Raw genomic sequence first — 7,310 nt, 5'->3', positions numbered from 1 at the left:
GGCTTAATATATAAAAATTTTAATAGTTAAGGGTTAGTTATGAAAAAAAACATGAGGAGGGCACAGCCCCTCCTGCCCTACATAAGCTTCGACCCTGAATGAGGTGAATCACATAGAAGTTGATGTTCATTTGGAAAGAGAGAAATTTGCTAATGATGATGTCAAAATTGTTAAAATTGACCATGTTGATGTTTTTTAAAAATCTCTAGATGGTTATCAACATATTATTTGTGTAACAAAATACATACGGTTGATCTCTTACAAGATTAAGATTGAACGAGGTTGTTTAAATATCAGAATATTTTATATATCAATTTTAACCTTACAAAGTTGATTAATATTGAGCAAGGCTGTTTTAATATTGGTATATTTTATATATCAATTTTAACCTCACAAAGTTGACTGATATTTGTTTAGTATGTTAGATATGTAAAGACTAAAAAAAGAGTGAGATAAGCAAAGCTAAATGAAAGAAAGGAGGAGTTAAAGGACAAAAGGTGTTCAGTGTTGAAAGGTTGAGGAACAATGTTTAGAAAAGGAAGCAAAGAAGGCTTAATCGGTATTTATGACTTATATATAATCAATATTCATCCGAAGGATAATCATATGCATTTTCAAGAAATAAAATGAGAGAAAGAGAGCTTTATGAAGGTTTCTTTATGTCTTCATCACCTTGGGGAATGAACTAAAATCTGCAAGCTTCAATTCCGCGTTCATTTTTTATTGTACGTTCTCATCGATTTGTTTGATCATTAATGTAGAAGTATGATTATCGCATGCATGTCTTAAGTTTTAAAGTTTTTTTTTGAAAGTCATTTAATATTAAGCTTTGAAAATTTTGATTAATGATGCGGAGTTTGTAAAACTTAAATGTTTGCAAGTGTTTAAATATAATTTGTGTCTTTAAATTTATGCACAGGTAGCCTACCCATAAAGAGGCCACCATGGCTAGCGTTCTAGTTAACACGGTCAAAGAGGCAATAGATGATTTAGGAGAAAAATTGCAAGAAGTACAACCCGTCAATGCACTCGAAGAGACTATAGCTGATGTAGGAGAAGAATTACAAGTACAACCTATAAATGCACTTAAAGGGGCTATAAGTGATGTAGAAGAAAAATTACAAGAAATACAACCTGTCAATGCAATCGAAGAGACTATAGCTGATGTAGGAGAAGAATTACGAGTACAACCTATAAATGCACTTAAAGGAGCTATAAGTGATGTAGAAGAAAAATTACAAGAAATACAACCTGTCAATGCAATCGAAGAGACTATAGCTGATGTACAAGAAGAATTGCATGAAGTAAAACCTACCCATGGCCTCATAGATACCATATCTGATGTACAAGACAAATTGCTTGAAGTACAACCTGTCAATGATCTCATAGAGACGGTGTCTAATATACAAGAAGAATTGCATGGTATACAACCTCTAAATGAACTCAAAGAGACTATAGCTGATGTACAAGGAGGACTGGATGACATGCTAGTTGTTGCAACAATCATAGAGACTATAATACCTCCTTTGATTACGGTCATAAAGATTGTAGTACCTCCTATCCTTTCCCTCATGAAAAAAATCACCATTATGTGTGCTAAATGGGACTGAAGAGGACTAAAGTGGTTTCTACTTATGATTTAAAAGTGCTTAAGAAGGTAATGTGTATTCAAAAGTTGAGGAACATGCAAAGGGCTTAAAAGATAATATGTATACAGAGGTTAAGGAACGTCATAACTTTTGTAATGTTATTGAGTTTGAAATTGATCAGCCTAAAGTTAAATGATTATAGACAATAAGAACGGAAATGTCAATAAATATACAATGTTATTATATAAATTGAATGAACCTTGAAGGATATAAATTATTAATTTCTATGAAATTACTTTTTTTATTTTATTTTATTTTATTTTAATTTTTTTTTTTTTTTTTGGGGGGGGGGGGGGTGGGGGTATTTTCTTTATTTATTTATTTTTAAGAGATATGTCTTTTTAATGGAGAAATTGTGAGATCAGATATTACTAGTACGGTTTTTTATGACTGTTTGGAAAACGAGAAACAACAAGATCTTTAGCAGAGATGACATATTCCCTTATTAATACGGAGAATAATATAATTGCTTTGGTGTACATGTGGGTTCAAAACAGGCGTAAAATTGGAATTTGCAATTTGTTAAATGGTTTGATAATCCATTTTTTCTTGTATGTAATGGTGTCATCTTAGCATCTTTTTCTGATCTAATTGTATAGTTGTTCCTTGAATCCTTGTTGTTTTCTTTTTTCCTAGTATCTTACTAGAAATTGGTGTTGTTTTTTGTTTATAATTTTTTTTCTCTAATTCCAAAAAAAAAAAGTTGATCACTAGTACGCTTCAGTACTAGTTAAATGATACTCTATATGTTCCATATTTATTGTTCACTTTTTACTTTTTGAAGTTTCTATTATTCAATTTTGAATCTTAAATATTTTTATTTGTGTTATAAATTACTTGATGAAACTTATACCAATGAAAATACATTTAAAACAAAATTCATTCATATATTTCGCATCAAGTATTATATATTTATAGTGAATTAAGCGCATTTGATTTGACATACGGAATTGTAAGAACACAATGAACATGGTGATTTGGGTGCTAAAAGATGTATTCAATTATCATGAAAAGATTACAAAAATAAACTAGATCTAGTCTACATAATTAACTCACTCAAAACATGCAATCCATTATATATAAAGGTGCTAACAAGTTTCCTCTCTCTCTCTCTCTCTCTCTCTCTCTCTCTCTCTCTCTCTCTCTCTCTCTCTCTCTCTCTCTCTCTCATGTCACGAGTTTTCAATCCCATATGCAAGTGGGTCTTTTCAAGTCAATCCATTACAAATTCAATCCATGTATAACTTTGTATCGTAACATTCTCCCCCTCAACGTTAAGAAGAGATGACTCGGCTTCAATCTTCCAAAAAGAGCAACTTCACGAACGAAACCTCAAGCGTGAAAAATGTAGAAATGAGCTTCAAATCTTCAATTCTTTAGTGATTTTCCAATCCAGGTTCTAGAGTGTGAGATATTACAATCCGAGCATCAAAAGGTAAGTTGGAGCATCCAAATCTCCACAAATCATAATCTAAATTTGAGCATAAAAACACACCCCAAAAATCTTCATTATGTCCAAACCCTTCATAAACTGGGAAAAACCTAAATCACTTTACAATTTCAAATCGAATCACTTCATAAACATCTATTTCTGAAGGTCACATCGGTCTTCAAATCCGCGTAATATGAAAAACTCAAAACTTTTGAATTCTCATATTCAAATCTCTACCCCTTTTATAATCGAAAAATGATTATAAAACCAAAAGGAAATGAGAAAGTGCTCAATTTGGAATTTTACATACAAAACTCCCCCTTGACACATGGCATAAATGTTTTGCATAATTCCGGAAAATCCAAAAATATCACAATTTTCGAATTCATCACTTCTCGGACCGCCTTGGACTTAATTCGAAAAACCAGGTATAAACTGACAATTTCGAAAATAAGCAGGGACCTTATGCGCCAAAACAACTTCAAATGCAAAATTTTACCCCAAATGCAAAATTGGGCATAAATTGTCAATTCGCATCAACTACAGCGACCATATTCGAAATATGTTCCCATTTCTCATAATTTTACCCCAATATCGAAACCGGATAAAATTTGTCAAATTTCTAAAACTTCAGGGATTCGAAATGAAACTCTTCATACTTCTCACCTGTAACGACCATAAAAATTACAACCAATTTGAACTTTTCAAAAACCACCATATTCATTATGTTAATACAAAAAGATTTTCAATTCATTTATTATCAGAGTATCCCAGAACATCAACATAAACTGAGGAGCGGTACGATCACGCCTTCGCCTTGCCACGATCTCCTGAAGTACCTGAGACAATACACTGAAACTGTAAGCCCGAAAGCTTAGTAAGTTACCCCCAAAATACAACATACAGCACACACGCCCTTCCAAGACATAACTCCATGGGATCTTTTGATCCGAATGTCTGAGGGGATTTCCATCCCATAACTCTGTTGACCTTCCGGTCCATACTCTGTTGACCTTCCGATCCATATCATCTTGACCTTCCGGTCCTTACCATACGTAGCATACATAGCACATACATAAATATCATATTAACCTTCTATCATACATAACATACATAGCACATACATATCACATAACCACATATAACATGATGACCTTCCGGTCCATAACATATTGCTCATATCGTAACATAAAACATACAGCTCTCATATCATCTAACAGCATCTCATACTATTCATAGCACATAAGACCTTCATAACATGATGGCCTTCCGGTCCATAGCATACTGCTCATATCGTAACATAACACATGCAACTCTCATAACATCTAACAACATATGTCTCATACTCTTCATAGCACATAAGACCTTCCGGTCACATATATACCACCCTAACTATCAGGAGACCGACCTTAACCAGGTCTCTAACATATGTCATAGTAACTATCAGGATGCAAACATAGCAAAGCAATAACATAACAACAATACTCGGATTTCCATCTAATAGAGGGTCGGCCTTGGTGTCGTAGACCCTGTCAGTATAGTGAGGATAACTCACCTGCAACTGCCGACTTGAAGGGTTAAGACCACGCTGCTCCGACCACCAGCACGAACTCCACCACTGATCATTACCAAATAACCAAACCAATAATTACCAATAATTACCAAAACACCCCTGGAAGTCAGCTGGTCAACCCTTGGTCAAAGTCCAAGTCCTCGGTCAAAGTCAACCTTCATGGTTGACCCTACTCGCCGAGTCAACCCGTTGACTCGTTGAGTTCCCATACTCAAAACTCCCATATCACGACTCAACTCGCCGACTCACCCCAAGACTCGCCGAGTCCAACAAACTCTGAGTCCCTTCATGCTCAACTCATCGAGTCATCCTTCGACTCACCGATTCACGACTTAACCAGAAAAGGTTAGGAATCCTCGACCAGACTCGCCGAGTCCAAGAACAGACTCGCTGAGCCCAAGGCAATCTTCAACAGACTCGTCGAGTTGTTCTTCCAACTCGTCGAGTTCCTGCCTATCTTCATCCAACTTGTCGAGTACACCCATGTGACTCGTCGAGTCACTACGCGACTTATGACTAATCTCTAGCCCGACTGGCCGAGTGATCTCCCAAACTCGCTGATTCCATACGTAATACATTCATTCAGACGATCACAGGCCAAACCATTGCTTCCAATACATAGATTTGGACTCCTAGGGCCAGATCCATACGTAAAGTTTCCAACTTTACGTGCATACAAGGCTCAACAAGCTCTACTCAAGCAAAAATGGAGGTTTAAGGAAAGGACACTCTCAATCAAGCCCCAAAGCTCTCACTTTCCAGGTTCATGGGTCGGTACCAGTCTAGATCTGTAGTTGCAACCACAGATCTGGACCCAATACTCGAAAAGAGGCTCATATAAGACAATTTAGCCCTAAACCTTCATTCATGAACAATCTAAGCACAAAAAAGTCAAGGCAACAGCTTTATACCTCTAATATGATGCCAACAAGCAAGGAAATTAGATCCACTTCGCTCCACTATGATCCCACCAACTCTTGCTTCAAGTATCCTTCCTCTCCAAGCTTCAAAACACACTTAAATCCTTCTCACTCTCAATTTAGGGTTTACAATCGATGGGGAATGCTTCTGGATGTCAAAGGGGGTGCTAAAGAGGCTGGGGTGGGACTTAAGGTTCCTTATATAGGGTGCAAACCCCAGGAATTAGGGTCTCTCATTCCAGCACTGAATCGTCGAGTCTAGCCGCCGACTCGCCGAGTCAGTCACTTAGCACATGACCAAGTCGCGACTCGACTCGCCGAGTCTATCCATAGACTCGCCGATTCGATCTTCCTTAATTACACCAAGAACCCTGAACTTGCACTTCTGAACTTGGGGTGTTACAATTATCTCCCACTTAAATTAGGCTTCGTCCTCGAAGCCTGCGGAAACACAATTCCAAAAACTACTCCCACAAAGCATCTCCTGGCATTAACCGATCCAGTTTCCTCAAAACACTACCCCAGAAACCCAACTCTTCCCTTTGCGGTGTCCTGACAACCGCCTCAAGCCGGCCACCGGCTCCTTCCTCTGACAACCACACTTATCAACCAAATACCACCCAATGACACTTCAATCATTCTGAACTACAACGATCACTTGCCTCATACCAGCTAGATATCACCATGAACCACCAGGTCTCGACCCTGTACGCCACTGCTATCCCTTTCTTTGCCTGACATTACTTTTACCGAATTCACTGCTGAGACTTATCCCGCTCCCTTTCTGAATACAACATATTTTTTTCCTTCCGTGCAGATAGGATGACACTTACTTCAGCTCCTGAGCAACTCCCATGAGTTCTCTTCCGTAATCACATACACATGCTGAACTTTCTCCAGCATCCTCGGGTTGGAAAAATCCGACACACTGAAGACACCCTCAGACATTCCCCAGGATGAATTACCACTACATACATAAGCTCCTGATCACAACCACCCTGAGAATCCAAGATTCTATCCTTACATCTCTTCCGAACTCCTCCGGTTCTACATTACCAGAAATCCTTTCAGTAATTGTGTCTCAGTGGGACACCCCCCCCCCCCGGTCCCCCAACTCTGGCAACCTCTCAGCCTTACCAGGACTTGCCTTCCAGCCTCGGCAGACATCCAACTCAAATGTACTTCCATACCAGTGGCACAATCACAATGCCCAAACACCATATTGACATACTTTCAATCCTTCATTCTCGCTACTGCTTTCACTTCTGTGACCCAACACTCCCCCCGGAGCTACATACCTTTCCATTGCCTTACCCAAGGAAGTCTACCTGGTCGCCTTGTTACTTCAACAAGTGCCACGATGCTTACACTCCACTCTACACCATTCCCTTGAAGGGTAACCACTATCCCATGCATCACACATGCTCTGAATCTGCTCGCAAGGACTCTCGAGTCCATGTACTTCCTTCTACTAACCTGATCCATACCCAAGGCCAGACCTACTGTTTTCTATAGCATCGCAGCATACTCAATCTATCTCCTCATATAGATCTAACAACACATTCAGAGTCTCAGCATGACTGAACCGCCCTTCCAGGCCTGCAGCCACCCTGAACCACTCTCAAAACTTTCAATATGGCTGAACTGCCCTCCAGGGTCTTCAGCCTGACTGATACACCTTCCGGCCTTCGGTCTAACTGATACGCCTTCCGGCCTTCAGTCTATTCGGACCGCCC

The 7,310-nt window shown here is 38.6% G+C and overlaps 1 long non-coding RNA gene across 1 annotated transcript; it reads left to right on the top strand.

Annotated features, from left to right (window-relative positions):
• The first annotated feature begins 607 nt into the window (after window positions 1-607).
• Window positions 608-1,762, top strand: LOC145054862 (uncharacterized). The gene is made up of 2 exons (XR_013684990.1): window positions 608-725; window positions 920-1,762. It is a non-coding gene; the product is annotated as an uncharacterized LOC145054862 (long non-coding RNA).
• Window positions 1,763-7,310: the final 5,548 nt, after the last annotated feature.

This window comes from Lactuca serriola, chromosome 5 (genome assembly GCF_051521515.1).
Source record: "Lactuca serriola cultivar US96UC23 chromosome 5, Lser_US96UC23_V15, whole genome shotgun sequence".
NCBI lineage: Eukaryota > Viridiplantae > Streptophyta > Magnoliopsida > Asterales > Asteraceae > Lactuca > Lactuca serriola.
Note: the sequence above shows the minus strand (reverse complement) of the source record. Positions and strands in the feature narration are given on the sequence as shown.